The 19448-nt window shown below is 43.9% G+C and overlaps 1 protein-coding gene across 3 annotated transcripts in view; it reads left to right on the forward strand.

Annotated features, from left to right (window-relative positions):
• Positions 1-19448, forward strand: part of FAM222B (family with sequence similarity 222 member B) — a 173124-nt gene that overhangs the window by 55237 nt on the left and 98439 nt on the right. For 2 of the 3 annotated variants that reach the window (XM_077294338.1, XM_077294333.1), the window contains exon 4: positions 966-1030. The gene's annotated coding sequence lies outside the window, so the exon portion shown is untranslated. Of the gene's footprint in view, positions 1-965; positions 1031-9763; positions 9870-19448 lie in introns of those variants that run through there. The other variant, XM_077294335.1, reaches the window with a different exon arrangement.

Raw genomic sequence — 19448 nt, forward strand, 5'->3', positions numbered from 1 at the left:
ACCCTTCTTATACTATAGTAATAGTTAAACCTTTTTAAGTAGATAAAGAGTTAAATTTTACAAACAATCACACAGATTCCGAGAAAAGGAAAGGGGGAAATGATATGGAATGTTATGACCTAGTTATATCCATCTTATAGAGGTCATATATTAACAGTGAACCTGTCACCACCTTTCAGGGCTGGTAATATATGTAACATTCTATAATGCTGTATATCTGCGCCCAGCCCAACTTGTAAGAGAAGAAAAATAACTTTTATTATATTCGCCTGCGGCGCGGTTCGGTCCGAGGGGTGTCGCTCTTCTTGGTCTGGCGCCTCCCATCTTCTTACGATTCCCCCCCCCCCCCCCCCCCCATCCTCCAGATCAGAGAATCCATCCATTTCATGTAGGCAGGCTTAGGAGACCACGATGGGATCATGCGGAGGTGCGATGCCCAATAATAATGAACAATGTTAGGTGCTGCTACACCTCCCATCTTTTTATCAGCCAACATTTGAGAAAGGTGGTGCGCCAGTGGTATGTAAAGTTACTCTGGAGGTGATCTAAATGGGAATCATTTGTTAAGTGGAAGGGCTTCAGTTTTACTTGTGTTTGTTTTATACCCTGATAATAGGCCACTTTTTAAAAGCAATGAATGGAGGCTGGGGAGCGATTTATGAGGCTTCATGAGTGTTGGGAGGATATCATCTGCAAAAAGGGATAATTTAAATTCTTTGAAGAAGGCCTTACCGTATTTAAGACCGGAATGTGATCAATGAAGTATCTGAGAAGAAAGATATAGTGTATTCTAAACTATCCAGTTGACGTTTTATAATAATTTATGTCAAATATAAATGATCACGGAGAACTCTATCTAAGAAGTCCAGAGGGCCATTCCCTTAGACTGTTTTGCCTTTTTTTAATTCATTTTTGTGGTGGTTTTTTTTTTTTTAATATTTATCTTTTGTCCCTTTCCATTTTAGGGACATTTTTTGTTTGAGGAAACTCCTCGATGTAGACCACCTGGGGTGGAACCAATTCTACTGTGGTGAGTATCTATCGTAGACCTGCCGGTATGACTTGTAATCTTATTTGCTCATGTTATACAGCAAGTAGTGTCTTAATAAAACAGTGCAGAAATAAAGGTCTGTCTCTTAAGATTGTATATGGGACGATATTGCCAAGTTATTGAGACATCGGCTTTCGCTCAGATGATTTGTGTGGCAATGGCGTCACAGTAGGAATTCAACCATTCTTATTTTAATGAGAAAGAAGTAAAGCCCCCGTCTCACTAAGCGAGATCGCTAGCGAGATCGCTGCTGAGTCACAAGTTTCGTGACGCAACAGCGACCTCAATAGCGATCTCGCTATGTGTGACACGTAGCAGCGACCAGGCCCCTGCTGTGAGATCGCTGGTCGTGTCGGAATGGCCTGGACCTTTTTTTGATCGTTGAGGTCCCGCTGGGTAGCACACATCGCTGTGTTTGACACCTTACCAACGACCTCGTTGACGACTCAGACACTGAATCGTCATAATAGCTCCCATGTGACATCGTTGTACAGGTCGCTACAGGTCGCTGGTGAGATGTCAAACAGTGAGATCGCAGCAGCGATCGTTGGGAAGATCTCACTGTTTGACATCTCACCAGCGACCACATAGCGACGCAGCAACGATCCCTGACAGGTCGTATCGTTGTCGGGATCGCTTTAGCGTCGCTAAGTGAGACGGGGCCTTAAGATTGGATCATCGCTCCGCAACATTTCCCAACTATTTGGAAGTTTTCAAACTTTTGTGTGATATTGAGACCGTATGAAAAGTTCACGTGTTCAGTATGCTCCCCCCATTTTTAGTTTTACCATACTATTAGGCCATTAACATTTATTTGAAAAATCTAAATCTGATTTAGCTTCTAATTAATAATCAGAAATGCAAATATTGTACTGAAAACTTGCACAGCACTTATGTACTGAATTTGATTTATACCTGCATAGAACATTTGTGTTAAAGGTCAGTAATGAAAAAAGACCCCAATATGTATCTGCGGCCGTAGAGTTAATCTGCAGATAAATATGGTTTTAAACATTATATGGCTTTTTAATTGGAAATGCGGCTACAGGGGGAAAATGAAGTTGTATTCTCCCTGCAGCCGTTCGCTTGCAGTCATGGGGGCGATGCCAGGGGCAAGTGAACAGTCAGTGCTGTAATCACTCCGCGTGTTCCTTGACTTACATCTAGGTCAGCACGCTACACAGTAGGATGTCAATCCTGGAGCAAGGGGAAGTGATTACAGCACGCTGACTGTTCACTACACCCAGGACTGGAAGCGACCAACTACAGACAAAATATAACTTGCAAGTAGACCGTCCTTACCAAATGGACCACCATGCATGATCTGCAGATAACCACTGCAGCTGGTGATGAAGGAAGGTTCCCCCTTTTGCTGCTGACATGTTTGCCTTAAAATAAACATTGGCATTAGAAGAACACAAATCTAGCTACTTTTTATTAATGAGCACTGGACTGATCATTGTGGCATTTAATTATCTATATTTTCCTTATATTTTGTCCACTGTGTGTATAAATTTGCAATTTCATTTATCGCTATCCGCAAAATTGGGGGTCCCCTGAGCCCCGTCATGCCTGGTGCCACGGCCGCTGGGTTTAAACTCGTGGCTGCAAGTCCGTTTAGATACAATGGTGCATGTGCACTGTGTTTTTTTTTTTTGTTTTTGTTTTTTTTTGAAACTCCTATAGAAGTCAATGGCACACGGCCACTTGACAGCGGACAGTGCTCCTAGCGGTGCCAGGACCTCCATTTTATCAGCCATTTATGGTATATCCTGTGGATAAGTTTACAGCATGTCCCAGTCGTCGTTCCCCCGAAATCTAGGGTCGGCTGGAGACCCCCTTACTTATCAGATTGTGTTTTTTTTTTTTTTAAATATTCATGAGGTCACTTTCAGGGGAAAATTGGTAACTGAACAATTCCCCTCCGCAGAGTCCTAAAAAATGGCATTTTGTGAATGTAGTCAGGTCTGAAATTCAGGCTCTGGCTCCTCTATGAAATATGGGGGCTCTGGAGCTCCGTCACTGCAGCTCATAAATGCAAATACAGCTTTACACATCTGGAAGAGAGAGAACCAGGACAAGACGCGAGCGCTGAGGTCATCCGGGCAATACAGTGTCTGCAGTGAAGGGTTTCGCTCTTCACGACTCACGTTTCGCAGTATGATTGGAGGTGAAGGAGACGGTTATCTGTTCAGCAGGCAGATCTGGAGGTGGACTGGATTGCTGGCCGGTTTCTGAACCCGGCGTAATGAATGGTTGCTAGGCAAATTGCATCTCAATCAGTTTAATCATCTGCATGTCATGTACAGGTCCGTACTCTGAGAACTAGAGCCGCAGTGGTCACAAAACCATCGAGGGTCAGACACCTGACGAGGGCTAGAATACTTGTTCACTTTTTTTGAGGGGGTCATTTTTTGCTTTAATTGCAATTATTTGGGGCTAACAATCATTTTATGCAATTTGGTTTAGTTAAACATTTTGCACCATTTTAGCTTTTATGGGCTTGGATGTGGTCTGTAGTCATAAGTCAGCTGAGAAGAGCTCAGAAAAAGAGATAAGAGTTCCTTTCCCATAGGACTGACGGTCCATTTCTGGCTACAGATTGTTAGCCGAGAACCTGAGTAACACAGACTATATAAGGCCAGTGATGCAACATTTATTGAAACCCAATTAGGGCGCAGTCAGACGGCCTTATCAATCTGGGCGAAGTCGGAACGCAGTGCATGGACTGACCGGCGGCTCTCCTCACCCGAGCGTGACAGCTTCATGGATTTCTATGCTCGGGTCGGGAGAGCTGCGACCAGTCTGTGCATTGCAATGTGATCTCGGACTGGTTTCTACAGTCTGACTGCGCCCTTACAAAAATGATTTCTGTCCAAATGTTCACACATTTACTTATGAATCAAAATTGTCCCCATAGGTGGATAACCCCTTTAATTTTGCTGTACGGAGTCCATTAAATTGGTGCTTTCATTAAATGCCCTTTAAAAGTGACTACAGACGTACATGAGGCTAGCAGACTTTCTATTCACTTACTGCAAGCAGAGATTTTGAATAATAGATTTTAAAGTTGACTTATACAATGAATTAAACATATTTTTATTTTACATCGAAATAAATAAAGCTTAAAACCAGGAACATCCTATATCGCGTATCCTCAGTGGGCTGATCATAGTAGCGGGACCTCCGTCGTACACAGGAAACGGGGTCCCACGTGAAGGGGGTGTTAAACTCTTCCATTCATGTTGTGGTGATAGTTGGTTTGTCTGTCATTGCCTCCTGACATCTACCTTTTGGAATAGCTAGCAGCGATTATTAGGGTTGAGCAAACAGATTCACAGGTGTAGCGGCAGCATTGGTAGCCCATGGCCGGGTACGTAGGCACAATGTACCACCTGCGGCATCCCCAGCGCCTCTTCTGAGTTGTACCCCTGCACTTGCATTTAAGTTGTGGCATGACACCCATGACGTTGCGGGGCTACTAATCCGAAGAGGCGCCGGGGAAGCCGCAGCTACAGGGCTCTGGTGTTGCATGGACTACCATGGTACTGTAGATCTTTGCTCCGCTCTTATTAGTAATGTATAAGGACGTCATACATTCAGTTTGTGGTTGGTAAATGATGCGACCTTCTCTAGAACAGGGTGGGTGTTTGACAGATTAATCCAAGGAAGCAAGACAAACCCTGATACTGTGCATGACACCGCAGAGGGCGGATGGATGATGGCGAGCTCCGGGCAGCCACCGCCAATCCTTCCTCTACATCATTCATGCTGCTGCCCCTATTACAAAGAATTAGCAGATGTGAAAGTCAGTATACAGCTGCTGGATTAGATGCTTTTTTCCATGTTGAGTTTTAGAAAGTGGGAAGCGAAAAAAGCAGAATCTAGCGGATACTCTGGAGTTCAGGATAGCAGAGAGGTGACATCTGAGCCAGAGCGGTGAGAAGAGGTAAAGAAAGCTGTAGTCTTCTATCTCCTAGGCCAATGTATAGATGAAGAGTGGGATTCCCGAGATGTATGGTCTCTTTCAGGTGGTATGGTTGCATATATAAAGGAAGAAGGGGACCTGTTAGTGATAGGGGGAGACATGGATTATGGGGAGACAACTGGAACATTTTGCCAAGCGGTTACCAGGAAAGGAAGAAGCGTTTTCAGAACTTGTCTATCTTGTGTTGGGAAGGAACGTATGGTGAAGTCCTCAACTGCAATGGGAGGGTGCACAGGGCAGCAGACATGGAAGTATGAGTCTTTCAATCATTTTTGGGGTTTACTACAGAGCAGATATGAGAGTAGCAGAGTGCTCCGGTATAGTAGAAGTGAGCGAGGAGTTGAGCACCGCTTGTTCGCTAATAATATGATTTTCCCTGAAGTTTTGTTTTTTCCAACAACGCTATGAACCCTTGGAAGCTTGCCGCTGTTTTCTCGCCAGGTTGGTGTGCCAGGGCTGCTTATTGATTTCTATTGTGTGTGAGAGGAGCGAGAGCGAAGGTAATTGTGGTGCTATAAAAGTAATTATGGTTGTGTTATTCTCTAATTGTGCTGTTTAAGTTTCATTTTATAGGAAGAATAGAGTAGTATAGTGTTAAAGGAAATGGCCACTTTATCGTTATTGTAATAAATGTGTGGCGGACATGATTTTGTGGCCCTCATTACTCATAAGTATTACAGGTTCTCCTCTTGCACTTGTTGGTGCCACCTTGATTACAAACTGCACCGCTCTCCCCAGGGCCGGCTCCAGGTTTTCTTGGATCTCTAGCGAAAGAGTCTCGTCAGGCCCCTTTAACACACAACACAATTCATGATGCACAGATATGGCAGAGATATATAGGTATAGTACAATGCCAAAGACTTCACTTACTACATACATTACATGAGTGATATCTATTGTACATTCTACAAAATCTCAGAAACCAGACAGTATAGTCCTCCATACAGTATAATGGACCCCATATATTGCTCCATACAGTATGAGCCACATATAATGCTCCATACAGAATAATTAGCCCCATATAATGCTCCATACAGTATATGATGGGTCCCATATATAATGGGCTCCATATAATGCTCCATACATAGTGGGGCCCCGTATATTGCTCCATACAGTATATGATGGTCCCCATTATCATGCTCCATACAATATATGATGGTCCCCATATATTGCTCCATATATAATGGGCTCCATATATAATGGGCACCATATTATGCTCCAGTATATGATGGTCCCCATATATTGCTCCATTGTGCCCTCTGACCTGAAACGTCACTCAGAAGGTACAGAAGACACCACATCGGTGGAACAGGAAGAGGTAAATATGACAAGTACTGGAGCCCTCAGTAAGCGCTGGTGTCCCAGACTTTGAGTGGGCCCTCCCCTCACTTGCCCGGGTGCGGACGCCGACCCTGTCTCTCCTGTCCACGGAATGTGTGCCAATGGAGGAGCCTGTCACCAGATGTATTCATGGCCTCCTCCAATAAAAAAATGGTTTTCCCCTGTGTAATGGGTTTCAATTGGAGGAGGCCATTGACAGGATTTGTCACATGCTCCTCCATTTGCAGCCATACTGTAGGCAGGATAGCTGTGCAGTCTGTCAGGGAAGGCTGCCCTAAAAAGGAGGAGACCTGTAATACTTAAAGTGCCATAAACATCATGTGCCATATATTTGCTTAAAAAAAACAATTAATTGGCCAACTCCCTCTACAATGAAGTTTTTTGTTACCTTAAAAAGAGTTAATGGGGGTATTCCCATCTCCAAGATCCTATCCCAATATGTAGTAGGTATAATAATAACAATATTAGCAAATACCTCCAATTATAAATATACTATAGTTCTTCTGTAAACTGTCACTTACCCCATGTGCAGGCAATGAAGTAGCTTAGGTATCCATGGTTACGACCACTAACATCTGTCACTATGAGTGGTCGCAACCATGGGTACTTAAGCTTCTGTAATGCCTTGTACGTGGGGAATGTGACAAGGAAAATCAGAAATACTTCCAATTAGAAGTGTAGTATAGTATTTGCTAATAATGTTATTATTACACCTACTACATATTGGGATAGGATCTTGGATATCGGAATACCCCTTTAATGCAAATTGTAAACCTTCAGGTCAGACCATTGTATACTTCAACATCTCTGGAAGTATGAGGAAGCTGAGACGTGGAGCGCTTGTAAAGCTGTGTCTGCCATAGAGGAGACATGGCAATGCTGTCAACAGTCTGTTGGGAAATCCATCTTTAGCGGTAGAGATACTGACGAATTACGGAATGTGAGGGAGGGTCTTTCTCTTTTTGCTCCTTCTCTCCTGTATGTCATACTGCATACAGGGCTGCATATTGGAATAACAGATTGGGCTTTCAGTTCAGGGCAAACAAGTCTTTAGAGAGTGGTAAACAGTAAATGCTGAAGTGTGTGTGTGTGTGTGTGTGGGGGGGGGGGAAGGTTCCAGCACCTACAGTGCTGGCAGAATGCTGACAAAGAAACTGCCTTGCTAAAAAGAGTAGATGGCATGGTGCAGAGTGAGAATTGGGACAGTTTCGGGACACATTAGTCTTGTATGTGCACAAAGTTATTTGAGTTTAGATGACAGCTGGACAATTTTGTTTATAGGTTTTGGCTGAGAGGGCAGGAACTATTTAAAGTAAATTATGGATTTTATGTTGCACATGCGTTACAACACCCACTATTCCCTACTTTGTGCTTATTTACAGATTCACCAGCCAATATAATACAAAGAGAGAATGGATTTGCTTATTATTCTCCTAAAATGTGACAAATGTAAATCTTGGACCTGTCCAATTATTTCACAAATCAAAGCTCAGTTTCTGAATTGGTCAAAATCCAACATTTTAATCTCAAAAGTGTTTTACAATTAGAAAGGCTTGGTTCCCTAAAACCAGATCTCCAATGCCGCCCCCTTTATATTATAGCAGTGTTCAGAAATCTGGATTGTCAGGCTGTAAGAAGTCAGGCCCCGAAACAAGTTCCCTGTGATCCACCGACAAGCAGTGATATATTCACTTTTGACACCGGTTTATTATAGTCAGGTTTATTGCTTAGAAGGCAGAGGTCAGAAACTACATCATGGACTATATAAATTTTACACAACACAAGTCATAATGGCTGTTCTTAGCGGCCAGTATAATACTGTAAGGTGAACAGGGGGGACGTTAACATTAGGAATACTTGACAGCAGGTTTCCATCACGTCTGATATTAACAAGCTGTTCCCGGAGCCCAATATCATATATTCCTACAGTGTCTTGAGAAAGTATTTATACGTTGTGAACTTTTCCATATTTTTTCACATTACACCCACAAACGTAAATGTATTTTATGTGATATACCAATACAAAGTAGCAAAGTATTTGTGATGTGTAAAGGAATGATACATGGTTCTTAAATATTTTAAAAATATACATTTAAAAATGTTGTCATGCATTTGTATTCAGCCCTTTGTAGTCTGATATCCCTAAATACAATCCTGAGTGACCAATTGCCTCCAGGAGTCACATAATTAGTGAGTTGAGTCTACAAATGTGTAATTTATTCTCAGTATAAGGCCTCAGAGGTTTGTTTGAGAACATTAGGGATCAAACGGCATCATGAAAACCAAGGAGCACACCAGACAGGTCAGGGATAAAGTTGTGGAGAAGAGTAATGTAGGACTAGGTCATACAAAGAAAATAGCCCAAGCTTTAAATATCTCATGGAGCATTGTTAAACTCATTATCCAAAAATGGAAGGAGTATTTCACAATTGCAGATCTATCAAGACATGGCCGTCCACCTTAACTGACATTCCAAGCAAGAAGAGCGCTAACTGGAGAAGTAGTAGGTACCGGAGGGGAGTATAGGTGTTGTTGTTTTACTGTGGAGAAACATAGGGATTGAGAAAGAGGTGTCCGAGTAGTGGACAATCCCTTTACCGTGTCTGTCCATCCTGTGACCTCCATAATTCCATGACTTTTCCTTCTTGCTTTCGCACTTTGTGTTGAGGTGTGTTGTAATGCTGTACTGCTGTCAGATACGCACAACATACACACAGCTAAATTTTCGCCTGAATCCCGTACCTCCACTCATTTGCGTTTTTGTATGCGTTTTTTGCCACATGTATTTTGACTTATTTTTGACGCTTGGGTTTTTAGTTTCTCTGGTATGTTGGAGATGATGTGCAAAGATATAGGTAGATTGATATGGGGTATATAGACAGCTAGCTAAATATGTGAGATATAAAGTTAGTCATGTGTGTAGTTTACTGTACATGTATTAACCTAATAAATAAATGGAAAAAAAGTAACGTGGTGTCCCACCTATTTTTGATAACCTGCCAAGGTAAAGCAGAAAGCTGTTGCTTTATATTAACAGGCTGGGAAGATACCCTGTTATTGGGCTTTTCCCATCCTAAAAATACAAGCCCACAGCCACCCCAGAATTGGCTATCACATTTGCTGGTGCAATTCTGGTGCTTTGCTGGCTCTTCTCAATTCCCCTGGTGTCGTGGCAATCTGGGTAATGGTAGTTGGGGTCAGGGCTGCCATCGGCCATTACAGTCCTTACTGGCGTACAGCTCACTGGGCCCCAGTGGCAGGATCCTGCTGATAAAGTAACTGATCGTGCATCTTAGGACGCACGATCAGTTAAAATCTGTTACCATGCGGGAGATTCCTCCGCACGGCAACAGCAACCAGCCAATCACAGACTGCAGCTGATGTCAGCACGCACGTTGCCGACGTTTGACGTCACTTTCATATGCCAGAACAGCGGTGCGCACCTCACATGAATTGAGCAGAGGACACCGGCCGCTGGACCTAGGCCAGGTAAGGAGAAACGTGTTTTGTTTTTTTTGTTTTTTTTTTCCCGTAAAGCTCAGTATGGGGCTGCATTGTACTGCTATGCAGGAGCATTGTACTTCAGTTAGGGTGCATTGTACTCCATATGTAGCTGCATTGTACCCCATATGGGGCTGCATTGTACTGCCATGGGGGTGCATTGTACTATTATGGATGAATATGAAGGCAATATGGAGAGACATGAGGCCGAATCAGAAGACATGTGGGGTCCATAATGTGGGATATTATTACTGTAGGGGCTAATTAATTGATGATATTTTTGAAGATACGGTTTTCAGTGTGGGGGAGGAGAGGTCCTGTTACTATGCAGGGCGACACGGTCACTTTTTTTTCTTCATTTCGCATAATGTAGAGGTTGGGTAAAAACTGGGGAATGTGCTCTAGATAACTGTTAGGCTATGTTTCCACGGGGCGTAATCTCTGCGCTTTGGATGCAGCGGATACCCCACTCCGCCCAAAGCGCCACCACCTGTACGCGCGGTGACTCCGGGTGTGTTCATTGTACACATGCGGAATCACCGCATCGTATTCATACACTGTTATTTAACTTGCGGAGATGGAGCATCTCCGCAAGATAAATAGACATGCTGAGGTCTGGAAAGACGTGCCACATGTCCGGTTACGCAGGGCCGCCGGATGCGGCCCTGCATGCATAGTGGAGACGGGATTTCATAAAATCCCCTCCGCTATGCTGTAACATCTGGACTCTGTGGCTGTACGCAGCATCCAGTCCGCAGCAAATCCTGAACGAATTCTTAACGTGAAAACATACCCTAACTTTCTGCAGAGACGAGTCCTGGCTGGAAGAAGTGATGGTGGTCTGTGCTCGATGAAGATGAAAAGGGAAGATGAAGGATTTCAACTTGAGAAATCACCAGTGAGTCAGTGTGTTACATGTACACTGACACTATACACTGTATACTATATACAGAGGTCCTATGTGTAATGTCAAAGGTGATCACTGTATTATCTGTGCACTGACACTATATACAGAGCTCCAGTGTATACTGTCACTGGTGATCACTGCATTACCTTAGTACTATATACAGAGCTCCTGTGTATAATGTCACTGGTGATCAGTGTATTATCTGTGCACTGACACTATATACAGAGCTCCAGTGTATACTGTCACTGGTGATCACTGTATTACCTGTACACTGACACTATATACAGAGCTCCTGTATCCTGCCCTTATGGTAAAAATATTTAATAGGTTAGAGTAGAGTAAGGCCCGGCCAAAAGAGTCTGCCTAGTCATGGTGGCGGCTTAAAATTTTCTTTTGGGCAAAACAAAAGCTGTTGGTTATGTATGTGATCTGGTGTTAGATGGGAACTGATATGGAGTTTTTCTATGAGTGATCTGTGGAAGGTTCGAGGTGGAGCCTGGGCAGAGTCTCAAGTGGGGCCCGACAACTTTGCCAGTATTGGGCCCCGAAATTTCTGGTGGCAGTCCTGGTTGGGGTTGATGACAGCTGTGATTTGTCAAAAGCTTCCATCAAGCTCTGAGGTTAGTAATGGAGAGGTGTCTATGAGACAACCCAATTAATCAAAAATAAAAACACACAAGCGGGAAAAAAAACCCTCAAACCCGAACTGCATGTGATCTTATGCAGGGTAAAAAGAATCACAGAGGGCATGGGATTTCTATTAATCCCATCCACTGTGCTTGTACTGTACAACGCAGTGTTTTTTACACAGAGAAAATACGCTATGTCCAGATTGCTAGTATTACTGATCGGGGAACGCAGCTTTAAGGCCTGTGGCAGCTGGGTGACCACAAGTAATGGCTGTTGATCATAGTTGTCACTGTTGCTGATCTAGAAGTCATTCTTAAAGGGAACCTATCACCCCGTTTTTTTCGGTATGAGATAAAAATACTGTTAAATAGGGCCTGAGCTGTGCATTACAATAGTGTAGTTTGTGGACCCCGATTCCCCACCTATGCTGCCGAAATACGTTACCAAAGTAGTCATTTTCGCCTGTCAATCAGGCTGGTCAGGTCGGATGGGCGTGGCTTCTTCCCCCAGATATTGCGTAGTTTTCCGTTGGTGGCGTAGTGGTGTGCGCATGTCCAAGGTCCCCAATCCTGCACGGGGGGGTGAAAATAGCAGCGATGTCCGTTATTCTATTGGTGGTCGGTGGGCGCGGCCATCTTCCTTTGGCCGCGCGTGCGCAGAAGCGGCGCTCTGCTGGCCGCGGCTTCAGGAAAATGGCCGCCGCGATCTCCATCTGCGCACGCGCGGCATCCCGCGGCCATTTTCCTGAAGCCGCGGCCAGCAGAGCGCCGCTTCTGCGCACGCGCGGCCAAAGGAAGATGGCCGCGCCCACCGACCACCAATAGAATAACGGACATCGCTGCTATTTTCACCCCCCCGTGCAGGATTGGGGACCTTGGACATGCGCACACCACTACGCCACCAACGGAAAACTACGCAATATCTGGGGGAAGAAGCCACGCCCATCCGACCTGACCAGCCTGATTGACAGGCGAAAATGACTACTTTGGTAACGTATTTCGGCAGCATAGGTGGGGAATCGGGGTCCACAAACTACACTATTGTAATGCACAGCTCAGGCCATATTTAACAGTATTTTTATCTCATACCGAAAAAAACGGGGTGATAGGTTCCCTTTAAGCTCTGTCTCATCAGTTGCTTTGTCAGTCTGTGAGGCTGTAGATTGCTCCCATTTGTGAGCACATCAGAGAGGTGCAGCATTTCTGTTCCCTCGGTTCTGCATCCTGGAACGGTATTGCAAATAGGATATTCTAAAAATAAGTCCACGTCGCAGCCACTATTTTCATCTGCAGCACAACTCCTACAAATATCGTACTTTTTATAGTTATGCTTTTTCACTAAAATAATTTTTTTTGGGGTGGCGGGTTGGCTAATTAGTGATATCTAAAATCCACATTATACAGGTTGGGCCACAAAAACCAGATCCTTGTTCTCCTTGTGTGCTTTGTACAGGACTCTCAGGCTGCATTCATTACAACCATCTTACATGAAAACTGTTTTTGAGGCCCAGTGCAATCAGAGCTATGCTTCATTTTACCCCAGCAGGGTAAGAAATAAATGAGGCCCATCGTATCCTTCCCTGTCGAGTGGCATCTTTGTGGTGGGCCCTAGTGTTGTGTGTCCAACATTTAGTAGCCGATCGGTCTCCACTGTCACAATTCATTATTGAATGAGCGCACAGGCTTATACAAAGCCTCAGCAATGTCCCCACGTACTGACATCACATCACCATCAAGGAGGGGGACAAGCAGAATGGTGTAATTGGGGTATTGCAATTGGCAACTAAATGTTGAGTGCATCATGTCCGATGAGGCTATAACCGTTTGTGGTAGAACAGTATGTAACGGCAAACAAACTTTACATGAGCTGCACCAGCAGTCACATCGTGATGCAAGTACCCGCTCTTGGTACACTAGCTCTAGGTATGAGGAGTGTGGGTCCAATATTCTGAAACCACTGTGTAGCAAGACTCATAGACCTAGCTGAGGATATTCGCTTTCCTGCATGAATAAAAAAGATGTCTCTGTAGTGCCACATATGGGAGGTAGATACCCTATAAGTCAATGTCTGACCCTTTATTAATATTAATAAAATGATTATTATTATTTGTGTAGCGACCAACATATTCTACAGCACTTTACAATTCATTGGGGAGTGGACATGTACAGACGTTATCACGTAACTGGTAACTTGACCATTAACAGGAGGAGTGAGGTTCCTGCCTCCAAGCTTACAATCAATCAGGCAATAGGGGAGACACAATATGTAAAAAGTGCTCATTATGCATCATCCAGGCATCAATATAATAAATGAATAAATAGGGGTATTCCATTAACGCTGCATTAACCCGTCATCAGCCAGTATTTGTATATGGTCTATTGAGTGCATGAATGGTGTGCATGAATAGAAGAGACCAAATGGAGAACCAGGAACAATTGTATTAGTGAGGTGACCAGTCTAAAGAAATGCGTTTGTCTCAGGTAGTTTATTCCAGAGTTCTGGCACGGCGTGAGAGATGTCTTGGAGGCGAGAGTGTAAAGAGTACAGGTAGAGTGGTAGACAGAGATGAGGGAGAAGGGTGGTGCAGAACTGCTGAGAGCTTTGTGGGTGAGAGATGTTTATATTGGACTCTGTTGCTGATGGGCAACCAGTGTAATGACTGGCACAGGGTGGAGGCATCAGTGTGCAGGCTGGACAGAAATATGACCCTGTCTGCTGCTTTCAGGATGGATTGGAGAGAGCAGAGGTTACTAAGAGGGAGACCAATCAGTAGAGAATTGCAGTAGTCCAAACCCAGAGTGAATTAAAGTAAGTCTTAGTTTTTGCTGTGTCACGGGTAAGTTGAGGTCGGATTCTGGAACTGTTTAGGTGCAGGTGACATGAGCGAGTGATTGTATATACGGAGTGAAGGATAGATCTGCTCAAATATAACTCCAAGACAGTGAGTGTGCTACTTTGGAGTTATGGTAGTACCACCCACAGAAATGGTAATATCAGGTTTTGGTAAATTGTTAGAGGGAAAACAGTGTAGTTTTTCAAATATTTCTGATAGAAGGAGGAAATGTTGTTAGAGACAGCAGAAAGACAGTCACTGGTATTTTGTACTGATGTGAGGGTGATGTCGGGAGACGATGTGTATCATCTGGTGTCATCAGCATAGTGATGGTACTGCGGAGGTTTGCCCAATAGGAGTGGTGTATAGGGTGAAGAGTAGCTATCTAGGACTAAATTCTGAGCACTTTATCTTTAGTCACCTTGCTAGGCTTGTGATAATTAGACCTACTGTCTACTAGCAATAGGAGGCACTAGGACGCTAGCGCTCTTCTTCCTGGAGCAGAGTGACTTTCTATAGGTAAAGCTGGTAATCTATACCTAGTGCTTTTCTGTAGTGTTTCTTTAAAAAGGACCCTGTCACTTGAATCAATCTGCCAAGCAATGCACAGTATGAACCTGACCCTAGCTTCAAAAATATAGTTTAAGGCTATGTGCCCACATTGCAGAAATGCTGTGGAAATGTCCGCAGCATTTCCGCAACTCCTTGCTGCGGGTAAAACGCATGCGGAATTCACATGCGTTTTCCCGCAAAACACTAGCGTTTTAGCTTGCAGAATGCTTGCGTTTTTCAAGCGATTTGAAGCATCGCTTGGAAAAGTGATTGACAGGTTGGTCACACTTGTCAAGCATAGTGCTTGACAAGTGTAACCAAGTTTTTACTATTGATGCTGCCTATGTAGCATCAATAGTAAAAGATAGAATGTTAAAAACAATAAAAATATAAATAAAAAAAATGGTTATTCTCACCTTCCGACGGCCCCCGATCTTCTGTTCCGTTCCCAGGGATGCTTTGCGAGAAGGACCTTTGTAATGTCACTGTCGTGTGACCACGATGTCATCCCAGGTCCTTCGCGCAATACAGTTCTGGGAACGGAAGCCGCCGTGTGCACCGCTGAGAGCCGGGAGGACTCTGGGGGCCATCAGAAGGTAAGTATATCCCTATTTTTTTATTTTAATTCTTTCTTTTTTACTTTTTTTTTTTTTTTTACAGAAATATGGTACCCAGGGCCTGGAGGAGAGTCTCCTCTCCTCCAGACTGGGTAACATTCGCACATGAAGCGCTCACTTTACACATGGCGAGCGTAGCCACATGCGTAAAGTGAGCGTTTCAATGCAATCCTATGGCTGCGGAATCGCCGTGATTCCGCAGAAATAATGAACATGCTGTGGATTTTACCGCTATGCGATTCCGCAGTTGGAAAATCCGCAGCATGGGCACAGCAACTGCGGAATTCCATAGGATTGCGGTTTTTAAACATTCTTATGCTTTTCAGCTGAGGCAAAAAACGTGGCAGAAAGGCATAAAAAACGTGGGCACACAGCCTAAAGATCAATCTGGGAACCATGGGTACAGAGTTCGCTGGGGCGGTGAAGGACTACTCAACGATTTCTTGCGCCTCTCCAGGCTTGTGACAGGCGATGTGTGTGCATAGGGTGAGACCTGTGAATCATCTGTAGCAGGGTGGGGAAAAACCTTCTTGGCAGCGCTGGAGTAGTCCTGCCTATTCCTATGGTCCCCGGCTGGATTCTCAAACTATGCTTTCTCAGACACACTGCAGCCAGGTATATTTTTTTCTGAAATGGTCCAATCATGCAACCAAGCTCTTGATTTATGCTGCCCATGGCAGAGTACTTTTTTTAGAGGTATGGTTGGGGATGTTGATTTCAGCATGCCCAATAATTTTATTTTGACGAGATGAGCCTCCTCCAGGAAATTCTGGTAGGAGGTTACTCCCATCTTCCATTACAAAGGTAGGCGTGCTCAGCTAAATTGAGCGTGAATGTGCATGGTGGGGTCAGAAGACATAGCTGTTGGATGAACAAGTGCTCAGCCGAAGGCTATATAAGCTGTATGACCTATGTAGTGCAGCGGTATCCACACTGTGCAGTGATGAGGCAGTGACCCAGCAAAGTTCAAAGCAAAACTTGTTTTAATGTCCAACTCGCAGCAATACACAGCACAGGATCTCCTCTGGTAAACACGCCAGTCCACCTCCGAGACCCCTTACCGTGGGCAACTGCACCGCCATGTACGCTGTGGGTGCCAGGACTTTTGAGCTCCGCTTACCTGTGTTGCCTCACACAGGTGGAGCTCTGCAGAGCCTTCTGCTATGCACACTTGCAAAACCAAACTGACACACCCAACCCTCTGCCTCTGGGGTTTTTACAAGGAACCTGTGGCCATAGGCCACATGGAAAACCCGGCCGGGAAGGAAACGGACTGCCCTACTACCATCCTGTAGTCCGTTTAAAAAAATAAAATCCCAGAGCAGGTATTCTTAAATCTGCCTTGGACAGTTAGCTTTCCCAAGACCGACACTTACTTTTTTTTTTTCTTGCATTGCAATCACAGCTGTGCCTGTGACTGCAATGCACTCCAATGGCCTCAATATTCCTCCATGTGCATCCTGTGGGGGGACACATAGTGACCCTCCCGTGGGACACCGGTCACTGCCTCACATCTCCTGTAAGAAACACAGGATTTACCACTTCAGCCACTTAGAGAAGACTCCTGGAAGTTATCATTCCTCTGAAGCCAGAAGTGATGAGATTTTTCTGCTTTTCCTCTGTACAAAAACACGTGTACATTATTTCATGTTTCTGATGTGCGTTCTGGTTTTACATATGTATCACTGAATAGATTGTAATCTTTAAATAATGTGTAACATTAGCCAAAGGAAACCTGAGTAACCACAGATTCTGAATTATTACTGCATTTATTTACAGACGTGCAGAGGACTGATGAAATTACAAACTTACAATATTAATTTGTTCTCAGAAAACGAGTAATTGATTTTGAGGCTCCAAATGTCATCTCAGAATAGGAAAAAAAGGAAGAATGAAGACAAACGAGCACAATAATTAGAGGATAAAGCACGTAGGGAGAGCGGCTGGATATTGCATGTTACGTTCTGTGCTGAGGATAGGAACTTAGCATGCCAAAAAGACAGATCCATCCAGAGTGGCAGTTCAACCTGTACGTGTATCACCAGACTGCGCTGTACTATAAGGAGGCGCTATCAGATGGCCACATGGCGGGTACTGCAGGGGTATTTACCAGGGAAATGCCCCCTGCTAATTGGAAGTGTCATGGAATAACACGAGGGAAGGGGGGGGGGTCACACAAATCCCATCACTGCCAACAGTTTGTCAAGGATAACACTGGGGAGATCACACAGATCCCACCGCTGTCACCGGTTTGTCAAGGATAACACTGGGGAGATCACACAGATCCCACCGCTGTCACCAGTTTGTCAAGGATAACACTGGGGAGATCACACAGATCCCACCGCTGTCACCAGTTTGTCAAGGATAACACTGGGGAGATCACACAGATTCCACCGCTGTCACCAGTTTGTCAAGGATAACACTGGGGAGATCACACAGATCCCACCGCTGTCACCAGTTTGTCAAGGATAACACTGGGGAGATCACACAGATCCCACCGCTGTCACCAGTTTGTCAAGGATAACACTGGGGAGATCACACAGATTCCACCGCTGTCACCAGTTTGTCAAGGATAACACAACTCCAGTCGTCAGGACAATTATGCATTTGACTGAGTGATGTTTGAGGCCGTGATTGCATCCACTACTATGATGGTTATTGGGGAACTCACAGTGAGCGTATTCCTGATTCTCCATTAGACGCGCTCTCTCTCTTGCGTTCTCTCTTCTATCAGATTCTCTGACTCAATATTAATAATCTATTCCTTTTTAAGGAGACCATAGAGAGAATCCTATTCCTACACACCGCTCATTGATATACAAAATATCTTAGCTTTGGTGTTATTGTCAAAAAAAGGGTCATAATAACACCCCTCATTAAGACTGATGTATGAAGCTACCTAAATGTATCAGGGTCTTATTTGTAAACTCTCTCCAGCATTCTTGTTGGCTTTCAAATTTGATTAGTAATTTAGCAAATTTTAGCAAACTTTGCTGCACGCCATTACTTGCAGCACTTTTACCTTGTTTATACCAAAGACGTAAGTAAACTACTTTATAAATGCGGGGCACAGTTCTGATTGTTGCGTTTGCACCATTTTCCTTTATCTGACTGCGAAGTGCTGTCTCCATCATGTAGATGGAAGCTTACAATCTTGACAATTTTCTGTTCTTTGATTGTTCTCGTATAAACAACAGAAAATTGTAACAAAAACCATATCTCACGTCTGCAACAATCGGCACATGATGCATCAAAGCTGCTCACTATTTTATTTTATTTTTTTTACCAGGTAATAAGCCTTAACAGCCATTATCTATTCTTGCTTGAACTATTGATCTGAGCCTCACATTCTTTAAAATGCAGGAAATCCATAGCAATATCTTGCCCAGCTTAATGCTGTTTTATTAAGATTAAAGTAGGATTTTACAGCCCTAGCACAGAGGAATGATTAAGGTATTGCAGAGAATAAATTGGCTGGTGATTGTTCTCGGACTGAATACTGTAAGTTAATTTACTCTTGTGCAGGTTTACGAGCGTATGCTTAGAGCCTCCTCAGCTACAAAGATTAGAAACAGATCTCTACATGGGGAGAATTCAAATGTGCGAAGACTCGTGGCCTTAAGGAGAATATAGTAATGCGTGGCGGCCATGTAATTACTGCACACAGTAGTGCCGGCTCTACGCACTTGTGCATTATTCTTGATTGTGGTACTGGCCAGAAAACCTCTTTATACATATGAGATCTATACAGCTTTACTCTGAGAATGTCTTATTGATCAGAAGAACACAGTAAGTCCTTTGTATCGTGTTATGGCTCCCTATCATCATCACCAATACATACCCAAAAGTCATGGCCGTCTGGAAGTCAGTGGATTGTGTCTTGCATTTATGCAGAAGCAGAATGGAAGTCATTGTCTTTAAAACATACTTTGTGATTGGTAAATTAATTGAAAAGGACATTCCCATCCGCGGGATTTGTCGTAAACGCCTGATGCAGGTTTATTCTCACTTTTTAGGGTAGGAAAATA

Source organism: Ranitomeya variabilis, chromosome 3 (assembly GCF_051348905.1).
Source record: "Ranitomeya variabilis isolate aRanVar5 chromosome 3, aRanVar5.hap1, whole genome shotgun sequence".
In the NCBI taxonomy this organism is placed as follows: domain Eukaryota; kingdom Metazoa; phylum Chordata; class Amphibia; order Anura; family Dendrobatidae; genus Ranitomeya; species Ranitomeya variabilis.